The sequence below is a fragment of the Balaenoptera acutorostrata genome, chromosome 6 (genome assembly GCF_949987535.1).
Source record: "Balaenoptera acutorostrata chromosome 6, mBalAcu1.1, whole genome shotgun sequence".
NCBI classification, from domain to species: Eukaryota; Metazoa; Chordata; class Mammalia; order Artiodactyla; family Balaenopteridae; genus Balaenoptera; species Balaenoptera acutorostrata.
The window spans coordinates 69,552,315-69,575,477 of record NC_080069.1 but is presented as its reverse complement, the minus strand read 5'-3'; the positions used below and the strand labels follow the sequence as shown (position 1 = coordinate 69,575,477).

General features: G+C 40.5%; 1 protein-coding gene across 7 annotated transcripts in view; it reads left to right on the top strand.

Annotated features, from left to right (window-relative positions):
* The window catches only part of JAK2 (Janus kinase 2), a 265,376-nt gene that overhangs the window by 85,227 nt on the left and 156,986 nt on the right, over nt 1–23,163 (top strand). For 3 of the 7 annotated variants that reach the window (XM_057547977.1, XM_057547975.1, XM_057547978.1), the window contains 2 exons: nt 2,501–2,636; nt 16,992–17,070. The gene's annotated coding sequence lies outside the window, so the exon portion shown is untranslated. Of the gene's footprint in view, nt 1–2,500; nt 2,637–16,080; nt 16,673–16,991; nt 17,071–23,163 lie in introns of those variants that run through there. The other 4 variants (XM_057547972.1, XM_057547973.1, XM_057547976.1 and 1 more) reach the window with 2 other exon arrangements.

Here is a 23,163-nt window from a genome sequence, read left to right as displayed (position 1 = left end):
CCTTGGTCTTTTCATCCTTCTGTTCTTCTAGATGACTTCTTCGTGCCTTCGCTTTTATCTTCAAACCTCAACATCTCTACCCCTCCCACCCAAATTCACTGTCGGTTGATGATCTTGCTTCCTATACATAGGAAAGAAAAATGAGAATCAGTTGGTGAACAGAAGCCTCAGCTGTCCGTATTGTACCCATGTAACCTGCTTTCTTTTACTTTGGGCATCCAATGGAGGTGCTCTGCTGAAGGGAACCTGCTGGGAGGTGTGGAGTTGGCTTAAGGCCTCCAGTTGGTCCACTTTTAGTTTTACTGCAGAGTTGACACTGAGAGCCCTCCCCCCCAGCTCCCTCAGGCTTCTCCTAGCCAGTGACTCAGCATGGTAGGAGTACCAGAGATGGGTCATTTTTGCTCCACGTGCAATTCCTCTAATAGGCAGTTTCTGCTTGAAGACTCCCTATTGACCCGGTCAAGACTTTCTGAGTGGTACTGCAGTTTTGAGTCTTGCTACCCAATCCTCTATTTTTCTTTCTCATTTAAAAAATCTTTATGGAGATATAATTCACATACCATACATTTCACCTATTTACAGTGTACAATTCAATCATTTTCATTCTATTCACAGAGTTGTACAACCATCACCACAATCAATTTTAGAAAATTTTCTTTACCCACCCCCCAAAGAAATCCATACCCTTTAGCTGTCACTCTCCAAATTCGCCATCCCCCACAGCCTTAGACAACCATTAATTTACTTTTGTCTCTATAGATTTGCCCCTTCTGGATAATTCATATAAGAGCAGTCATATACTACGTGGTCATTTGTGACCAGCTTCTTTCCCTTAGCATGTTTTAAAGGCTCATCCATGTTGTAGCATGTAGCATTACTACCTTTTTATTGCTGAAAATATTTAATTGTAGGGATGCACCACAGTTTATTTATTCACCCATCAGTTGATAGACATTTGGGTTGTTTACACTTTTTGCCTGTCATGAATAATATTTCTGTGAACATTTGTGTACAAGTTTTTGAAAGGATATTTGTTTTCATTTCTCTTGTGTCTATACCTAGGAGTGGAATTGTTGGTCCATGTAACTCTGTTTAACCCTTTGAGGAACTACCCAATCCTCCTTTATTCCTTCTATTTTTCACCAGGTCTCAGGCTTTCATCATGGTCTGAAGGGTCTTCCCATCTACTCCTGCTCTCTTTTCCCTTTACCCTTCACAAATGTTTCTCCTAATAAATCTCTTGCACATCTAATTTTATCCTGGCATCTGCTTCTCATAGGACCCTAACTTATATATCCTAGTTCCCCTGAGCCCTTCTAGGGTGTTTTTTTTTTTGACCACACTGCACAGCTTGCAGGATCTTAGTTCCCTGACCAGGGATCGAACCAGCCATCAAACCTGGGCCCTGGCAGTGAAAGCACCAAGTCCTAACCACTGGACTGCCAGGGAATTCCCTCCTGAGCCCTTCTAGAAGAAACTACTAAAGCATGAACTGAGAGATGAAGAAACTGTAGCAGAATGACTGATGAATGTTGAATCTCTTTTACTGTAGGAATAAGAATAGAGTAAACATGAAGGTTATAGCTACAGAACATAATGTAAGTTTTTAAAAGAAACGATATAAGTTATGAAAATAGTCCAGTACTACCCACTTTTTAAGCTCAAATGACATCTACTTTAAGAGGACATCTTTGTGGGGAGACAGAGCTAGCTTCAAATAGCAAGTTTAATATTGGGTTGGCCAAAAAGTTCGTTTGGGTTTTTCCGTAAGAGGTTATGGGAAAACCCGAATGAACTTTTTGGCCAACCCAATACTTAGTGGTTATGTTACTTTGGGCCACTTAACTTTGCTGAGTTTCATTTCTTGTCTGTAAAATAGAGATATTACTTACCTAATAGAATGTATAGCAAAAATATACATGAATGAAAAGTTCATTCATTCAATAGATATTTATTGGCACCTACCATGTACCATGCACTGTCCTAGGTGCTAAGGCGTATAGTATGAATATAACAGACATGGAACTCACTTTCTACTTGAGGGAAGACAGACAAACAAATAAATGAAATATATTGTATGTGAACTGGTAATGAGTGTCATGGAGAAAAACAAATCAGGGTACTGGTGTAGGGAGTGCTGGGGGCTGGGAGATATTGCAGTTTCAATTACATCTCACCTGAAGGATGTGATGGAGCAAGACATGTGGATATAGGAAGGTAGGGAGGGGCCCAGGGAAGGTCACTACCCCAATTCCTGGCTGCAGCTATGGTTACTGTTGTAGCACTTGTAATGACCCATTTTGGTTTCCCTGAAGCAGCAACTCTGACTTCTACAACTTCAGACCAAGGTCTTCCAGTGGGATATCTCCCTGGTTGCGGTCTATAATTGAGCCACAGAAAGCTCTACCTTGAGCTTTCAGTTTCTTATAAAGGCCCTGGATGTATCAGTATTTTATTTGACATGTTCTCTCTCTCCATTCCCTTCCTGACTGTGACACAGGTGCTGGATGGCTGGGCTGGATGGCAATCTTGAACAACAACATCCTGTGCTTAACTCAGTTATCACTCATCACACCTCCTGATACTCAGTCATTTTCTCCAGACTAAACTTCTGAACCTCAAATTCTTTCCTTAAGGTGAGTTACTTCCATAACCAGACCTCTACCCAGGGAGTAAAGTGGTAACCTTTTTCCTGATAGCTTAGGGTATTATTGGTACAGAGGATTTGGTCACTGAACCCTCATATTTGTTCTGCCATTGTTCTTTTTCATTAATTCACTTATATGACAAGATTTATTTAGCACCTATGATATGTCAAACTTTGATTGATACTGGATATGTGGTGGGGAAAGAAACAGATATATTTCCTGCCTTCACAGTCTACAAGGGTACCTTTGAGTGCTTATGCAATAGACTCTTCCTACACCTACCCTACTGACAAAAAATAGGTACATTGCTTGGGCTGCATCATCTTTGCAGCCTCTGTAACTTGTAGAATATGAAATTTAGACTTGATGATTGTATCTTATCAGTGATCTCTATGATCTGTAAGGTTATTCAGCATCAACCCTTTCTGATTTTAGAATTTGATTTGTATTGTTTACTCAATGCTATCAATTTAAATTCATTGCATTATAACAATGTAATCTTAATAAAACTAGGGGCTCCTATATGGTCTAGGCATTATATAGTAACTGTATTCAAATAAGTACAAGTTAATAGCCAAGAGTAATTGAAGAGAAAATTTGAGGGTTTTTTTTTTTTTTTTTTTTTTTTTTGCGAGGGCTTTCTCCAGTTGCGGCAAGCGGGGGCCACTCTTCATCGCGGTGCGGGGACCGCTCTTCATCGCGGTGCGCGGGCCTTTCTCTATCGCGGCCCCCCCCGTTGCGGGGCACAGGCTCCAGACGCGCAGGCTCAGCAATTGTGGCTCACGGGCCCAGCTGCTCCGTGGCATGTGGGATCTTCCCAGACCAGGGCTCGAACCCGTGTCCCCTGCATTAGCAGGCAGATTCTCAACCACTGCGCCACCAGGGAAGCCCGAGGGTTTTTTTAAGGGTATGAAAGTGTACCCAATTTATAACATAAAGCAAAATGTTTTGAAATTCTCTTTGCCATCCATCTCTTATTTCCTTCCACATACTATAGAAACTTGAAATAAAGATCTCTTCTTTTTGTTCATCCCTCAAGTCAGATACTATACCTGGGCCTCATGCATTTTTCATCTTTCTCCCCTCCCTCTCTTCTGTGCATGGCTTGTTTATTATGAATGTCATCCTGAGCTCTCTGGCTTACTTTTTTTCTTTCCATTTCACCCATTACATGGATTCTCTACAATAGTGGTTTGTTTATTTTTTGTTTTGTTTTGTTTTTTGAGTGGAGAAAGGTTTATTGCAATGCTAAGCAAGGAGAACAGAACGGCTCATGCTCAAAAGACCTGGACTCAGTGGTTCTTAACTTTAGCATGCCTCAGAATCTTATGGAAGTCTTGTTTAGAACACAAGTGACTGGGCCTCACCTCCAGGGTTTGATACAGGAGGTCCGAGTTGGGGCTCAAGAATTTACATTTCTAATAAGTTCCCAGGTAGCACTGTTACTGCTGGTCCAGGGATCACATTCTGAGAACTACTACTCTACAACATAGGAGCCAGCAGCTGTTCCAGCAAACAAGAATTTATCCCTGGGTAAAGAAGGCTTTGTTTTACATTATATATAAATAATGTTACCTGATTCCTTATATGTTAATACAAAGCTTAAGAATTTAATGATTCTCAAACTCTTCCAAAATATAGCAGAGGGAGGAACACTCCCAAACTCATTCTAAGAGGCCACCGTCACCCTGATACCAAAACCAGACAAAGATATCACAAAGAAAGAAAACTACAGGCCAATATCACTGATGAACATAGATGCAAAAATCCTGAACAAAATACTAGCAAACAGAATCCAACAGCACATTAAAAGGATCATACACCATGATCAAGTGGGGTTTATCCCAGGAATGCAAGGATTCTTCAATATATGCAAATCAGTCAATGTGATACACCATATTAACAAACTGAAGGAGAAAAACCATATGATCATCTCAATAGATGCAGAAAAAGCTTTCAACAAAATTCAACAGCCATTTATGATAAAAACCTTCCAGAAAGTAGGAGGAGGCCATAATAAAGGCCATATTAAAGTCCATATGACAAACCCACAGCCAGCATCGTTCTCAATGGTGAAAAACTGAAAGCATTTCCTCTAAGATCAGGAACAAGACAAGGTTGTCCACTCTCACCACTATTATTCAACATAGTTTTGGAAGTTTTAACCACAGCAATCAGAGAAGAAAAAGAAATAAGAGGAATCCAAATTGGAAAAGAAGAAGTAAAGCTGTCACTGTTTGCAGGTGACATGATACTATACATAGAGAATCCTAAAGATGCTACCAGAAAACTACTAGAGCTAATCAATGAATTGGTAAAGTAGCAGGATACAAAATTAATGCACAGAAATCTCTTGCATTCCTATACACTAATGATGAAAAATCTGAAAGAGAAATTAAGGAAACACTCCCATTTACCATTGCAACAAAAAGAATAAAATACCTAGGAATAAACCTACCTAAGGAGACAAAAACCTGTATGCAGAAAACTATAAGTCACTGATGAAAGAATTTGAAGATGATAGAAACAGGTGGAGAGATATACCATGTTCTTGGAGTGGAAGAATCAACATTGTGAAAATGACTATATTACCCAAAGCAATCTGCAGATTCAGTGCAATCCCTATTAAACTACCAATGGCATTTTTCACAGAACTAGAACAAAAAAATTCACAATTTGTATGGAAACACAAAAGACCCCAAATAGCCAAAGCAATCTTGAGAAAGAAAAATGGAGCTGGAGGAATTAGGCTCCTGGACTTCAGACTCTACTACAAAGCTACAGTAATCAAGACAGTATGGTACTGACACAAAAAGAGAAATATAGATCAATGGAACAGGATAGAAAGCCCAGAGATAAACCCATACACATATGGCCAAAGCAATCTTGACAAAGAAAAGTGGAGTGGAGGACTCAGGCTCCCAGACCTCAGACTATACTACAAAGCTACAGTAATCAAAACAGTATGGTACTGGCACAAAAACAGAAATATAGATCAATGAAACAGGATAGAAAGCCCAGAAATAAATCCACGTACATATGGTCACCTTATTTTTGATAAAGGAGGCAAGAATATACAATGGAGAAAAGACAGCCTCTTCAATAAGTGATGCTGGGAAAACTGGACAGCTACATGTAAAAGAATGAAATTAGAACACTCCCTAACACCATACACAAAAATAAACTCAAAATGGATTAAAGACATAAATGTAAGGCCAGACACTATCAAACTCTTAGAGGAAAACATAGGCAGAACACTCTATGACATAAATCACAGCAAGATCCTTTTAGACCCACCTCTTAGAGAAATGGAAATAAAAATAAATAAATGGGACCTAATGAAACTTAAAAGCTTTTGCACAGCAAAGGAAACCATAAACAAGAAGAAAAGACAACCCTCAGAATGGGAGAAAATATTTGCAAACGAAACAACCAACAAAGGATTAATCTCCAAAATATACAAATAGCTCATGCAGCTCAATAAAAAAACCAAGCAACCTAATCAAAAAATGGGCAGAAGACCTAAATAGACACTTCTCCAAAGATAAACAGATTCCCAAAAAACCCATGAAAGGATGCTCAACATCACTAATCATTAGAGAAATGCAAATCAAAACTACAGTGAGGTATCACCTCACACTGGTCAGAATGGCCATCATCAAAAAATCTAGAAACAATAAATGCTGCAGAGGGTGTGGAGAAAAGGGAACCGTCTTGCACTGTTGGTGGGAATGTAAATTGATACAGCCACTATGGAGAACAGTATGGAGGTTCCTTAAAAAACTAAAAATTGAACTACCATACGACCCAGCAATCCCACTAGTGGGCATATACCCTGAGAAAACCATAATTCAAAAAGAGTCATGTACCACAATGCTCATTGCAGCTCTATTTACAATAGCCAGGACATGGAAGCAACTTGAGTGTCCATCGACAGATGACTGGATAAAGAAGATGTGACACATATATACAATGGAATATTACTCAGCCATAAAACGAAACGAAATTGAGTTATTTGTAGTGAGGTGGATGGACCTAACAACTGTCCTACAGAGTGAAGTAAGTCAGAAAGAGAAAAACAAATACTGTATGCTAACACATATATATGGACTCTAAAAAAAAAAAAGTTCTGAAGAACCTAAGAGCAGGACAGGAATAAAGACACAGACATAGAGAATGGACTTGAGGACATGGGGATGGGGAAGGGTAAGCTGGGATGAAGTTAGAAAGTGGCATGGACTTATATATACTACCAAATGTAAAATAGATAGCTAGTGGGAAGCAGCCGCATAGCACAGGGAGATCAGCTCAGTGCTTTGTGACCACCTAGAGGGCTGGGATAGGGAGGGTGGGAGGGAGATGCAAGAGGGAGGAGATATGAGGATATATGTATAAGTATAGCTGATTCACTTTGTTATACAGCAGAAACTAACACACCATTGTAAAGCAATTATACTCCAATAAAGATGTTTAAAAAAATAAATAAAAGTAAAAAAAAAAAATTGACCAGAATGCCAAAAAAAAAAAAAAAAGTAGATGTGGCACATATATACAATGGAATGTTACTCAGCCATAAAAAGAAACGAAACTGAATTATTTGTATGAGGTGGATGGACCTAGAGTCTGTCATACAGAGTGAAGTACGTCAGAAAGAGAAAAAGAAATACTGTATGCTAACACATATATATGGAATCTAAAAAAAAAAAAAGGTTCCTAAGTATCTAGGGGCAGGACAGGAATAAAGACACAGATGTAGAGAATGGATTTGAGGACATGGCGAGGGGGAAGGGTAAGCTGGGACGAAGTGAGAGTGGCATGGACGTATATACACTACCAAATATAAAGTAGATAGCTAGTGGGAAGCAGCCGCATAGCACAGGGAGATCAGCTCGGTGCTTTGTGACCACCTAGAGGGGTGGGATAGGGAGGGTGAGAGGGAGACGCAAGAGGGAGGGGATATGGGTATATATGTATACATATAGCTGATTCACTTTGTTATACAGCAGAAACTAACACACCATTGTAAAGCAATTATACTCCAATTAAGATGTTAAAAAAAAAAGATTTTAATGAATCATCTTCTATCAGCATATTTAACATCCTGTAGGTAGGGATGTGTATCTCATAGACTCTGGTATAATGCACGAAGAATAAAGGAAATAATATTTATTGCTTGATTACCTCTACAGGAGACAGTATAGTGGAGTTGGTATGAGAGTTAGCTCTGAAGCCAGGTCTTCTGGGATTCAATCTTGCCTCTGCAGAGTTTCTGGAAGGCCCTGGGAAAGTTCTTCTCTGGTCTCAATTTCTTATTTTTGAAATGAAGATAACAGAGGTAGCCATCTCCTAGAGTTGTTGTGAGGCTCAAATGATTTAATACGTATAAAGCTCTTCAAGCATGACTGGTGTGTTGCACGCACTGTGACATTACCATCAGGAATTTGTTGTTTTCTCTATGTTATCTCATTAAAACCTGAAATTAGTTCTAAAAGGTAGGCACCCATATTATTCTCATTGTGGAGACTAGGAAACAGAAGTTCAGAAAGGTTGAATAAAGAATCCCCAGCTAGGGGACTTCCTGGTTGTCCAGTGGTTAAGACTCCGTGCTCCCAATGCAGGGGGTCCAGGCTCGATCCTTGGTCAGGGAACTAGATCCCGCATGCTGCAACTAAGATCCTACGTGCCACAACTAAGACCCGGCGCAGCCAAATAAATAAGTAAATAAATATTAAAAAAAAAAAAAAAGAATCCCCAGCTAGTAAAAATCTCTGGCCTTTGTTATTTCACCAGCATTTTCCCAAAGGAATCATTTTCTCCCATAAGAAAAATGGTACAAGGAAGCTAATTTCAAAACTATATTTGAATATGATTGAATAATTGCTTGATCAAGATGGTTGGTGAATTTTATGATCTAACATTATGTCTCCTTTAAAATGTATTAAAGACAAATTATGGAGGCAAGGATAGGTAGAATAGTGGCTGTGTGACAAACTAGTGAATGTCTAACATTTGCAGACTACCTGTCATATAATAGGTGTTTTAAAAAATATATGTCGATCGATTAGAATGAATGTTATTTGGAATTTAAATTACCTAAAATTAAAGATTCATAATATCCAGAGTTAGTGAGATTGTAGAGAAATGGGCATTGATATACTAGTATGAGATTTTTGAAAGTCAATTTGGCAATAGCCACCAAATTCTAAATATATATTTCTTTTGGCTCAGAGAGTCTAATTGTCTATCCTAGGGAATACTTTTGTGCCCATGGAATGTATGTACAATGACGTTCAAATTTAGCACTGTTTTTTAAAAAAATTAATTAATTATTTTTAATTTTTGGCTGCATTGGGTCTTTGTTGTTGCGTGCGGGCTTTCTCTAGTTGGGGCTAGCGGGGACTACTCTTTGTTGTGGTGCGCGGGCTTCCCATTGCGGTGGCTTCTCTTGTTGCAGAGCATGGGCTCTAGGGATGCGGGCTTCAGTAGCTGTGGCAGGCGGGCTCAGTAGTTGTGGCACGTGGGCTCAGTAGTTGTGGCACATGGGCTTAGTTGCTCCGTGGCATGTGGGATCTTCCCAGACCAGGGCTCGAACCCGTGTCCCCTGCATTGGCAGGCAGATTCTTAACCACTGCGCCACCAGGGCAGCCCCTGGCAGGCGGATTCTTAACCACTGTGCCACCAGGGAAGTCCTAGCACTGTTTTTAATTGTGAAAATTACAAACCTAAATGTTCATAAATGGGGGAATTATTTGGTAAGTTATGATTACCCATTTTGTTGGACACTGTGTAAAAAGTTAAAAAGAATGAGGGAAAGCAATAAATGTTGAAATGAAAGGTCTTCAGAAGGTGTTAAGTGAAAAAATGGTAACACAAAAAAGTATAGAATTATCTATTTGGTTTATAGAGTTCAAAACTAAATCTATAGGAAATAAGTAGGAAAATGCTTAGAAAAAATTCTGAAAAGTCACACACGAAATAGTTATCAGTGGTTACCTCTGGGAAGTAAAGAGGGCTAGGAAAAGAGGATCAAGAGGAACTTCCACTTTGTATACTTTATCTTCCATATTAGTTGGATTTACCACAAGTAGTATGTATTAATGTTTACTTTGGGATCAAAAAGGAAAAAAGTAGCTTGCTCAACAAATATACTTATAAGCCCTTTAATGAGGATAATAGATGCTAAAATGTACAAGACAACCTTTCAAAAGCCTTAAAACGTGTCTATTCCAGTAATTAGCAGTTATTTAAAAATTTTTCCAAAGTTATCATTCCTACTAAAAACTTTATCACTTGTAGTGCTGTTGATCCCCAGAACATTTCCTGTGGGTAGTAAAAGAGCTGAATTGGTATCTAAGTGGAAAGCACACAATACTAAAGTTCTTGTAGCATTAGAATACCTAGCCAGAGAGTTTGCCTGAGGACTATTACATCATTTCATGCTTGATTTATAACAGATGAAGGCGACAGAGGAAAAAAAACCAAACCAAAACAAAACAAAAGTCAAAAAAAAACAAAACCACTATTACACAAATGGAGAAACCAAAGAAATAGTATTTGTTTTTATTCTCCAAATGAATGGTTATATCAGTGTTCAGTGGGAGACAGTATTAGGTGTGGATGAAAGAAGAAAGTTATTCTCCTGGTTTTTCTCAGTTTCAGTTTGAGGAATGTAGGGTAGTATATTAGTTTCCTTGACTGCTGAAACAAAATATCACAAACTGGGGGCTTAAAACACCAGAAATTTATTCTTTCACAGTTTTGAAGGCTAGAAGTCCAAAATCAAGGTGTTGGGAGTGCCATGCTCCCTCCAAAGCCTCTAGGGAAGATTTCTTCCTTGACTCTTTCAGCTTCTGGTAGCCCCAGGTGTTCCTTGGCTATAAATGTATCACTCCAATCTCTGCCTCCCTTTCACGTGGTTGTTTTCTCCCTGTTGTCTCTGTCTTCTCTAGTCATAAGGCCACTGGTCTACTGGATTAGGACCCACCCTAATGACCTCATTTTAACCTAATTACAAACAAATATCCTATTTCCACATGTCACAGGTACAGGAGGTTAGCACTTCAACATAACTTTTTGGGGGACAGAATTCAACCCCTAATAAATGGCTTGCAGTCTGATCAGTTATTAATAACAGTTATTTAAAATGTATGACTTTTGCATGAGACTGATTCAGTGGGCTTTAAAGCACCTCATAGTCATTCAATTAGCATAATCTCAACAATAGTCCAGAAAGACGTAGGTGACTTTAAAAAAAAATTTCAGGTAAACATATTCAGGCATAGGTCACTGTGATAGGCCTTAGGTCCAGAAGAGAACTGAAAGGACAGAAACGTGGATAAAGTAAGACTACCCGAAAGAAGGTGCTCCCTCAGCGCCAGCTGCCCCTGCAAGGAGGAAAACACTGGTTTTCCCTTTGATCAACTCTCATGATGTAGAGATAAAGGAGCACAGCCTCAAAACCTTAGGAAGAGAAGGCATCAAGAGAAAGGGGGGGAAAAAGGTCTAGTTAAGGACAAATTATAGACACTGGAGGTATGTAACCAGTTAGGAGTGGAAGTTAAAATTGAGAACTACGTCATGCAGCATTTTCTGGTCCATTTATGTATTTCACAGGTAACACTGAAATTCAGAGTATTTAACCACATCATTATGATGCTCTAATATCAAATCAGATTTTCCTTTGGTCAGTCGTGTAGATAGCGTGGAGTGACCACAGCAATTATTATAACTATGGCCCAGAAAACTCACAAAATTATTGTTACAGAGAAAGTAGAGTGAAGCGATTTAGAAAAGAAAATTGAACAGTGGTGACAGGAGTGATGTTTTATAGGAGGAGGTATCTTTATTTTCTGCTAACCCATGGGTTCTGTGTAATGTCTTAGATTGTGACTAATGCTTGTATAGTTATGCTTGACTTTATGATTGAAGATAGAATTCCAAAATTGGTGGGTAAATTGGATTTTTAAAAGACATACAGTACAGCACACGGAATATAGCCAACGTTTTATAATAACTTTAAATGGAGTATAATCTACAAAAATTTTGAATCAAAAAAATAAATGAGAGGAGCTCATATTACAAAAAAAAAAAAGACATACATTTTCCCTGTTGTAATTTGAAGAATATTTTTTTCTTTTCTTTTTCTTTTCTTCTCATCAGTGTACTATAATATCTGTCTCACTCCAGGTTATTTCATTGCAAGTACTCTGACACTACTAGATCGGGTTCAAGTTAAAAAGGGAAATTTGTCATAAGGAAGTATTTTCAAGATACCAAATACAGGAAGTTTCTTTGGGCCTTATAAGGAAGAGGAAGCTGAAAAGCTAAGAGGATTCATTCTTGGTGAACTCTTGTTTTTCTCTCTTCTGTCTGTGTCAATTCTTTTCCCCCAAAGCAAGTCAGCTTTCTGTGCAACTCCATGTACATGAATACAAATGGCAGCCATAATTTTAGAGCATGGGTAACTTCACTTTAAGAGAACAAAAAAGTCTGAGCAACTGTCTTTGAATCCCAGTTCCAACTTCCTCAGGAGGGAGATCATGAATGGCTCAGCTTGAGTCAGGTGACAACTCATGGTGCGATCAAGGGGTGTGGGTAGCAGGGTCACAAACCGTAACACAGGGGCTAGAGGCTGACTACTCTGGGTGAAGAGGACAGTTCTCAAAGAAAGAAGGCAGAATCCTTAATCTAAATAAGGACTCAGGAATTAACACTCTGTACACTAATAATTATGCAAGGGGAATTTCTATTTTGAAGAGTGAATCTTGGTATGGATCCTTTTATAAAGAAAAATATTTTTAGTGAATTGGTACTATACCTCAAATGTTTTAAGTTAAATTTTTTTGTAAAGTACAGCATAATTATAATAGACATTTTGCATATTTTGCCAAATAATCATCCTTACCTGAAGGAGGTTATTAATTCCTGGCTTACAGATGGGGAAATTATTTTAGTTTTTATGCACCAACATTAAACTTATTCAGTTATCTTAAGGGAAGGAGGGACCTGCTTGTCAGGAACACCTTTTTCTTTGGGACTATAATGAAGAATGAAAGGATTGATGTAGAGATATAGATATGATAAAAGGCAGAGGAAATTTTGAAGATAATTTTTGCCATATCCAACCAAACTTTGAAATGAATAGTCCTAAAATATCTGGATGATTCAAAGTAAAAAACATTGCTTGCTTGTCCGTCTACCTGATTCACACTCCTGACTTTGTCTTTCGGTTTATATTACTAGACCTGGGATAAATTAGCCTCTCTCCATAGCTGATGCCTTCAGAAAAGTACATCTTCTCTACCGTGGAAGGAAACTAACTTGTGAATCTATCCCCAATCTTTTGCTTGAGCCTGTTTCCCCTTCCAAGGGGAAGGACTTGCCTATATCTTTTTCTGCTCTCACATTTATGCTCCTCTTGAGAATGTTTTCATTATTTCATCAGTTAATGGCATAGTTTTGTTTTTTTTTAAAATACAAATGCAGGTCTTTGCGTTTATCTCTGTTACAACTCAGCCCTTATCATTCCTGCCCACACAGTTCCGTGTCACACGATAAACTGTGACAAATACTTCAGGATTACTGAGAAAATCCAGCATATTTCTTATACCCCCCAGCTTGGGGATATCTATAAACTGTCCCCACCACAACCATAATAGGCATTTAGTAACTGTGCTAAGGGTTTAAAAATACTTTTTCATCTAATCTTCAAAACAGCTCTTCAAAGAAGATATTCTTATCCTCATTATACTGATGACGAAATGGAAGCTTAGAAAATTTAAATGACTTCCTTGGTGAAAACAGTGATTCAAACCTGGGTCAGCCAGACTCTCAAGCTTAAGTTCCTAAACGCTGAGCCATGGATTTCCAACCTTTGCACTGAAACCACTTAAGGACTTTAAAAAGAAGTGAATGCCAAAGCCCCATCTAACACATTCTGTCAGTCTTGTTGCAGGTGTGGGTTAGGGAATGGCAGTCAGGAGCCACTGCCACCATATTCTACTGCAGTAGAATGACAGAACTTGTGGCACAACACCCCATACTTGACAACTGGCTACTAATTTTTACTTCGAGATATGGCCATACAATCAGTTTTGAATCTAAATGTGTTATCATCCAACCCAACTCACATTTCTTGTTTCTCCATGTTGTGTGAAAGAACGTCTTGAAAGACTTGGTCAAATGTCTTGGAATCCTCTTTTACCATTATCAAAGAATAGAGGAAACTTTCTGAAACATTCGCCCTGGGAGCAAATTTCTAGCTATGTCACTACCAGGGATCACATAAAGAGTTTAAAAGTTCTCTACAGAGTGAAAAGAGCTAAACATTCCAGGGTAATATTGGCTTAAAATCATAGTATTTTTGGTAAGGAGAGAGGCTTTCACTAGTAGAATGACACTAAGCAAGTCACCTTATCTCTCTGTATGGGTAGATTGATTTCTCGTCTACAAGCCTATGATTAATATATTTCCCTTGCCCACCCTGTCTTCCCTATCCAAACCACTATTATAAAAAAGAATCCCTTCCCCCACAAGAAAACCTCAATATTTACTAGTTCCAAATGCCCTTTCCCTGCAAAAAGGCAGTGGAGTAACAGATACCATGCATGGTTGAATAAACACATCATTGCAAAATATAGAAACATCATTTACTACAATGAATGTATCTGTACTGTTTAGAGTTCTTAAACAGGCTTTTGCCCCCCACCCCTCCCAAAGAGAATGCTTCCATTTCCACAGTTCAGACGCTTTTCATTTTAACCCTAACATTAAGGCCACCTTCAGCACTTTATGTTCTTTATGTGGGTCTGTGTTCTGGTTTCTACTCCAGTTAACAGTTTTTGTTTGCAGGAAAAGGGAACTTTCATGGTGGTTGCTGCTTGTAATTTCAACCTTAACATTCTAAGCAGATTTTAGATTTGCTGTTGAGTCACAACTCCTATTTCTAATTTCTTTTTAGAAATTAAACAACGAGAACAACAACAACCAAGAACTCTCCAGCATATTTTGCTTGTCAGACAGTAGCCATAGGAATGCAGTTCCCCTGTAAATCCCTTCTTAGGAGAAAACAGGGCTCTAGTTCACTACTTACTTTAAAGAAGTCAGTGTGAATTCAAGTCATTTCCTATCCTGCTATCATTTGCTCAAAGACCTTTTGCAATGGGTCTTATGTAAGAAGAAATGCAGGAGTCGCTTTGGTGAGGTTTATTTAAAGAAACCATTAAATACAAGCTTGACCTGAATCGCAGCATCATTTGTATGGGGAAACAGGGGCTATAAATGCATGGTTTTTTTTTTTTCAGATTGACAGAAAGAAGGCTGATGATGAGTGAAAAAGGCCCTACACAGCTGGGTCACAGGCTACTTCTTCGGCCTCACCTCTTACCACTGCCCCTTCCTTCACTGTCCTCCAGCCACAGTGACCTCTTTCCCGGTCCTTTGAACTTGCCAAGCACCTTCCCTTCTCAGGGTCTTTGCCTTTGCTAGTGTTTCCGCATGAAACTCTTTTCCCAGATAGCCACAGGACTGGCTCATTCTCATCCTTCAGATCTCTGCTTAAACGTTAGTTTCTCTGGGAGGTCTTTCCTGGCCACTATAACTAAAATAGCACACTGCCTCCTCACTTCCTGCTCCTTTACTTTTCCTAGCGGCAGTTGTACTCTGGCACATTATACGGATAAATTAAAAGCATTTTTGTCGCGTTATCAGAATACAAGCTCCAGTGGGGCAAAGAGTATGTGGGTTGTGTTCACACAGCATCCTTGGGGTCCTACAGCGTGGCACACAGTAGGTGCTCTGTAAATATTTGTTGAATGAATGAATGAGGCTCTTTGGGATGGTGGAAGTTGTTTCTCCTCCTTTGCCAGGCCTTGCCGCCATTCCACAGGCATCTGGGCACCTCATCCCACCCTCACCCCTTTCCAGCAGAGGTGACTGATTAGAATCAGGCGCACGGAATTGCATTGGCGCGAAACGGTGCGTATGAACGCGTTGCCCCAACCCTCGGCGCTACTTTTCTCGGCCTAGCGGCCTGGACTGTGGAGGGGCAGGTTTGCTGCACCCCGAACGTGGGAGCAAAAGCAGAAAAAGACAACAGTGCGCGGGAGGGGAAAGTCTCTTTGCGGTGCCAGGTTGTGCGCCAGGGGCGCCTTCCCGGCGTGGCTAACTCATTCCCAGCCGCCTCCACGGCGGGCGGCGGCCACGCACACGGCCATCTGCGGAGGGCCCAGCCCAGCTCAAGTCCCCCCACCCGCTCACGCCCAGGGGCCACCGCGGGAATCTCCGCGCACGCTCGCCGGTTTCCCGAGAAGCCACGCTCCTGCGTAGTCAGTCCCCGTCGGCCCCTCGGCGCGCGCCGAGGAAAGCGCGGCCTGGGTGGAGCGGCACACGCGCGCACGCGCAGTCCGGGGGCGCACGCCAGGCGCCCGCCCCCGCCCCCGCCCCGCTCCGAGGCGGCCTCAGCCAGCCGTGAACCGGCTGCCGGACCCGAGGCCAACTGGGAGGCTGAGTCGGACGTAAATAGGACGTCCCAGAGAGTGTCGCCTGCGGCGCTGAGAAGACGGTGTGGCTCGGGAGAGGGTGGAGACGACGACTGTGACGGGCTTCCCGGCTGCCCTAAGTGGGAGTGGTGTGGGCTGCAGGAAGGAGAGAGGAAGAGGAGCAGAAGGGGGCAAGCAGCGGCCTCCGCTAACGGCCTCCCTGGGCGCTGAGAGGCTGGGCCGGCTCCCGGCTCGCTCGTCAGTTCGTGCCGCCGCCTCGGCCACTCGGCCCCGGGGCCCGGACTTGCGGCGCGCGTCGGGGCGGAGGGCTGCTATCGCCGCGCAGGGAGAGGCCCGGTCCTCGCCGCCGAGGGATGTGAGTGGGAGCAGAACCCGCACGGGAGGGCCCCCGAGGGCCCAGCCTGGCGGTCGCTCGGACGCTTGCCCGCTCCAGGGGCTTCGAAGATCGTGGCCGGGCGGAGGCGCCGGGTAGGAGCAGTCCCTGCGGCCTCGGGCCGCGTCCTCGTCGCCTGATCCGTGCAGCGGGTGGGTGTTATTGCTGCCTGGGCTCCTGGTGGAGGGCAGCAGTTCTCTCTTCACCCTCCCTCCCACCTCCTGATCCCCGCTTTCCCCTCGCTAGTGGCAGTAAACTTCTCGGCAAGAAAATCCTCCTCTTTAAAAGGGAACCTACAACGGAGTGTCTTGCGTTGATATTTGCATCCTTATGTGTCTGATATTCCCCCTCCCCCTTTACTTATCCCTCTTGAAAATTTTCTAGACATGTGAACAGCCTAGAAAAGAGCATCTATTTCCCCTGGATTTCTGCGGTAGTAACTGCTGCCTTTTTTTTTTTTTTTTTTTTAAGGTTTCGGAAGCAGGCAAGGCAACAAGATGTGATCTGTTTCTCTTATGCAGAAGAGGCCCTTCCTCCCCTTCCCGCGAAGGTGGGTATGCGATCCTGGCTGCTGTCTTTTTTCGCTGCAGTAAAGACGAGGGTGTCTCGAGCTGTTGTGCATAGGAAGGTTGGAAGCGTGTGTCGACAGGCAGGGCTCATTGTTGCTTACCCCTTTGAAAATGGCAGTACTGAACTTTGAATATTGCTCTGGGAGGGTAATTTTGGGGGTTATTGTTGCTCTTGGATCCTTTAAGAAACGTTAATTGTTTGTTTCTCTGCTGATTGTACATTGTCTTTCTTTGCAGAGAAAACGTTGTCCGTTACCCTTTCTCCTCAAGCAGCCAAAGATTGTTGATCTTTGAACGAGGAACATTTTCAAGTAATAAGAGATACGTATTGAGAGGACACGTTAGCTGCTCTTGCTGGGGTTTCTGCTACCACACTGAATGCTTCGTGAATGGTTTTATCTGCTTAAGTTTGCTGTGTCTGTTGAATTTACCCATGTTGCTTTCCGGTGGTTATTAATCTGTCAGGAGAAACTCCTTTTCTCTGAATGAAAGGATAGAGGCAGCTGAGTATGTCACAGAGGGGAGGAAAAATGTGGAGAAGGAAACTACAAGTGGGAATAAGAGCGATGACGATTGCTTTTGGTTTCATAATACGTTTGTACAAGTGAGTTATTGGGCTACTGCAGATATTCTAACACCCAACAGATATGAAGATGAATAATCAATCTTTGGCCTCCCTTTCCCTACCCCCTTCACCTTTTACCACTTTAGGTATGAGAATCACTTGCTTGTATGAGAATCACTTGCTTGTATGTGCACATATCTTTTAGTGTGTAATATATCTGCAAAGCAGATGTGTCCAACATTTGCCTTAACAAGTATTTACCTGTACAGGAAAGCTACAGTACTTGCTGACTAGTTAAGCATATAATGCTTGTTTTGGCTCTGAGTGTCCTGTGTTTGGAGTTACTTAGCATGTTTTAGGGACCTGTTAAGGAATAGTCTGTTTCATTTACTGGTTTTTCCTAGTGATTTAAGACAGGTGTCTCAGGTATAGGATGGGAACATGATCTTTTCCCTACTTCACCTGGTTATTGCTGAAAGGTGAGATGCTTTTGAGGCAGAATAGGGAAGGACATTGGCTTTGGGGTCAGATCTGGGTTTGAATTCTGGTGTTCCTGCCACTTAATAGTGGTATTATTTAAAATCTCTTTGAGTCTCACTTTTTTATAAGATTGTTGTGAGGATTGAATAAGATTATGCATGCAGAGTAGTACATTGCTTGGCTACTGTGAAAGTCATGGCTGGGCAGGCAAAGGATATTCAGAGAAGGGCACAATGACTGCATAAGGTGATCTGCCAGTGACCACTGTTTCTTCCTCTTTAGTATAAGGAGGAAAAGGACTATTATGTCTTGAACTGGTAAAGGGGTCTTAGAGCCTTTTTGTGGAAAGGTTTGACCCTTATCATCTCTCCCCACCCCCCCCCACATTTGTGCGGCCCCTACCAACTGTTGTGCTGCCCTCTTGTGGTTAACCATGCTAATAAGAACTTTCTTTTGCTCCTCTCCCATTACTTTTTATTCTTCTCTTTTTTTAGGCCCCTTCCCTTTGCTCCCAGTTTCCCAAACTGTGTGCTGAGGTGGCCCAGAGTGCCACTGAACTCAAGCATGAACTGATAGTTTGAGGTAGTTCACAGTTTCAACATTAGATTGACACATTCCTTTCTACAATGTCATGTTTTTGCAAAGCTGTATTTTTAGAGGTTGCTCTGATAAAAAGCAACTACTGTATGAAACAGGATACTAGAGTGTCATGTTGTCCAATTTGATTCCAGGTTTGAGAATTTGTACAGTGCCCAACAAGCACTAAGTTATAAGGACATTAACACTTAAGTGGTTTGAACCCTCCTACTTAAGTATTTCTTTTGGCCTACGGGTGCTATGAAAAAATTACTAAGACTAAGGATTTCCTAAATGGAGAAAGTTTGGGAACCTTTTTCTTAGCTTTTGGTTGGCTTTTCTGATAAATTTTTTTAAATGGGAAAACTGCACTTTTTAATGTTGGTCACTATTTGATTCCCCTCCCCACCAAAATTATTGATACAATTATTGATACAAAGCCAGTACTAGCTGATCATAGCTTAGTATATTTACTCTCCTATTTAATATCTTTATAGCTTCTGTCTAGCTCTTTCGTTTTAGACTAATCCTATTGATTGTCATTCTAGTTACCTTCTGGTTTTTCCAGTACTGTTTTTCTACTAGTATTTTTGACCATCTCCTTAAACTTAACATACCTTAAATGAAAATCATCTTTTTTTTTTTTTTTTCAAACATCTTTATTGAAGTATAATTGCCTTACAATAGTGTGTTAGCATCTGCTTTATAACAAAGTGAATCTGTTATACATATACAATATGTTCCCATTTCTCTTCCCTCTTGCATCTCCCTCCCTCCCACCCTCCCCATCCCACCCCTCTAGGTGGTCACAAAGCACCGAGCTGATCTCCCTGTGCTATGCGGCTGCTTCCCACTAGTTATCTATTTTACATTTGGTAGTGTATATATGTCCATGACACTCTCTTACCCTGTCACATCTCACCCCACCCCCTCCCCATATCCTCAAGTCCATTCTCTAGTAGGTCTGTGTCTTTATTCCCGTCTTGCCACTAGGTTCTTCATGGCCTTTTTTTTTTTTTTCCCTTAGATTCCATATATATGTGTTAGCATACTGTATTTGTTTTTCTCTTTCTGACTTACTTCACTCTGTATGACAGACTCTAACTCCATCCACCTCATTACAAATACCTCCATTTCATTTCTTTTGATGGCTGAGTAATATTCCATTGTATATATGTGCCACATCTTCTTTATCCATTCATCTGTCGATGGACATTTAGGTTGCTTCCATGTCCTGGCTATTGTAAATAGAGCTGCAATGAACATTTTGGTACATGACTCTTTTTGACCTATGGTTTTCTCAGGGTATATGCCCAGTAGTGGGATTGCTGGGTCGTATGGTAGTTCTATTTGTAGTTTTTTAAGGAACCTCCATACTGTTCTCCATAGTGGCTGTATCAATTTACATTCCCACCAACAGTGCAAGAGTGTTCCGTTTCCTCCACACCCTCTCCAGCATTTATTGTTTCTAGATTTTTTGATGATGGCCATTCTGACCGGTGTGAGATGATATCTCATTGTAGTTTTGATTTGCATTTCTCTAATGATTAATGATGTTGAGCATTCTTTCATGTGTTTGTAGGCCATCTGTATATCTTCTTTGGAGAAATGTCTATTTAGATCTTCTGCCCATTTTTGGATTGGGTTGTTTGTTTTTTTGTTATTGAGCTGCATGAGCTGCTTGTAAATCTTGGAGATTAATCCTTTGTCAGTTGCTTCATTTGCAAATATTTTCTCCCATTCTGAGGGTTGTCTTTTGGTCTTGTTTATGGTTTCCTTTGCTGTGCAAAAGCTTTTCAGTTTCATTAGGTCCCATTTGTTTATTTGTGTTCTTATTTCCATTTCTCTGGGAGCTGGGTCAGAAAGAATCTTGCTGTGATGTATGTCATAGAGTGTTCTGCCTATGTTTTCCTCTAAGAGTTTGATAGTGTCTGCCCTTACACTTAGGTCTTTAATCCATTTTGAGTTTATTTTTGTGCATGGTGTCAGGGAGTGTTCTAATTTCATACTTTTACATGTTCCTGTCCAATTTTCCCAGCACCACTTATTGAAGAGGCTGTCTTTTCTCCACTGTATATGCTTGCCTCCTTTATCAAAGATAAGTTGACCATATGTGTGTGGGTTTATCTCTGGGCTTTCTATCCTGTTCCATTGATCTATATTTCTGTTTTTGTGCCAATACCAAACTGTCTTGATTACTGAAGCTTTGTAATATAGTCTGAAGTCAGGGAGCCTGATTCCCCCAGCTCCATTTTTCGTTCTCAAGATTGCTTTGGCTATTCGGGGTCTTTTGTGTTTCCATACAAATTGTGAAATGTTTTGTTCTAGTTCTGTGAAAAATGCCAGTGGTAGTTTGATAGGGATTGCATTGAATCTGTAGATTGCTTTGGGTAGTAGAGACATTTTCACAATGTTGATTCTTCCAATCCAGGAACATGGTATATCTCTCCATCTGTTTGTATCATCTTTAATTTCTTTCATCAGTGTCTTATAATTTTCTGCATACAGGTCTTTTGTCTCCTTAGGTAGGTTTATTCCTAGATATTTTATTCTTTTTGTTGCAATGGTAAATGGGAGTGTTTTCTTAATTTCACTTTCAGATTTTTCGTCATTAGTGTATAGAAATGCAAGAGATTTCTGTGCATTAATTTTGTATCCTGCTACTTTACCAAATTCATTGATTAGCTCTAGGAGTTTTCTGGTAGCATCTTTAGGATTCTCTATGTATAGTATCATGTCATCTGCAAATAGTGACAGCTTTACTTCTTCTTTTCCGATTTGGATTCCTTTTATTTCTTTGTCTTCTCTGATTGCTGTGGCTAACACTTCCAAAACTATGTTGAATAATAGTGGTGAGAGTGGGCAACCTTGTCTTGTTCCTGATCTTAGTGGAAATGGTTTCAGTTTTTCACCATTGAGGACAATGTTGGCTGTGAGTTTGTCATATATGGCCTTTATTATGTTGAGGAAAGTTCCCTCTATGCCTACTTTCTGCAGGGCTTTTATCATAAATGGGTGTTGAATTTTGTCAAAAGCTTTCTCTGCATCTATTGAGATGATCATATGGTTTTTCTCCTTCAATTTGTTAATATGGTGTATCACATTGATTGATTTGCGTATATTGAAGAATCCTTGCATTCCTGGGATAAACCCCACTTGATCATGGTGTATGATCCTTTTAATGTGCTGTTGGATTCTGTTTGCTAGTATTTTGTTGAGGATTTTTGCATCTATGTTCATCAGTGATATTGGCCTGTAGTTTTCTTTCTTTGTGACATCTTTGTCTGGTTTTGGTATCAGGGTGATGGTGGCCTCGTAGAATGAGTTTGGGAGTGTTCCTCCCTCTGCAATATTTTGGAAGAGTTTGAGAAGGATAGGTGTTAGCTCTTCTCTAAATGTTTGATAGAATTCACCTGTGAAGCCATCTGGTCCTGGGCTTTTGTTTGTTGGAAGGTTTTTAATCACAGTTTCAATTTCAGTGCTTGTGATTGGCCTGTTCATATTTTCTATTTCTTCCTGGTTCAGTCTCGGCAGTTTGTGCATTTCTAAGAATCTGTCCATTTCTTCCAGGTTGTCCATTTTATTGGCATAGAGTTGCTTGTAGTAATCTCTCATGATCTTTTGTATTTCTGCAGTGTCAGTGGTTACTTCTCCTTTTTCATTTCTAATTCTATTGATCTGAGTCTTCTCCCTTTTTCTCTTGATGAGTCTGGCTAATGGTTTATCAATTTTGTTTATCTTCTCAAAGAACCAGCTTTTAGTTTCATTGATTTTTGCTATTGTTTCCTTCATTTCTTTTTCATTTATTTCTGACCTGATCTTTATAATTTCTTTCCTTCTGCTGGCTTTGGGGTTTTTTTGTTCTTCTTTCTCTAATTGCTTTAGGTGCAAGGTTAGGTTGTTTATTCGAGATGTTGCCTGTTTCTTGAGGTAGGCTTGTATTGCTATAAACTTCCCTCTTAGCACTGCTTTTGCTGTGTCCCATAGGTTTTGGGTCGTCGTGTCTCCATTGTCATTTGTTTCTAGGTATTTTTTGATTTCCCCTTTGATTTCTTCAGTAATCACTTCGTTATTAAGTAATGTATTGTGTAGCCTCCATGTGTTTGTATTTTTTACAGATCTTTTCCTGTAATTGATATCTAGTCTCATAGCGTTGTGGTCGGAAAAGATACTTGATATGATTTCAATTTTCTTAAATTTACCAAGGCTTGATTTGTGACCCAAGATATGATCTATCCTGGAGAATGTTCCATGAGCACTTGAGAAAAATGTGTATTCTGTTGTTTTTGGGTGGAATGTCCTATAAATATCAATTAAGTCCATATTGTTTAATGTATCATTTAAAGCTTGTGTTTCCTTATTTATTTTCATTTTGGATGATCTGTCCATTGGTGAAAGTGGGGTGTTAAAGTCCCCTACTATGATTGTGTTGCTGTCAATTTCCCCTTTCATG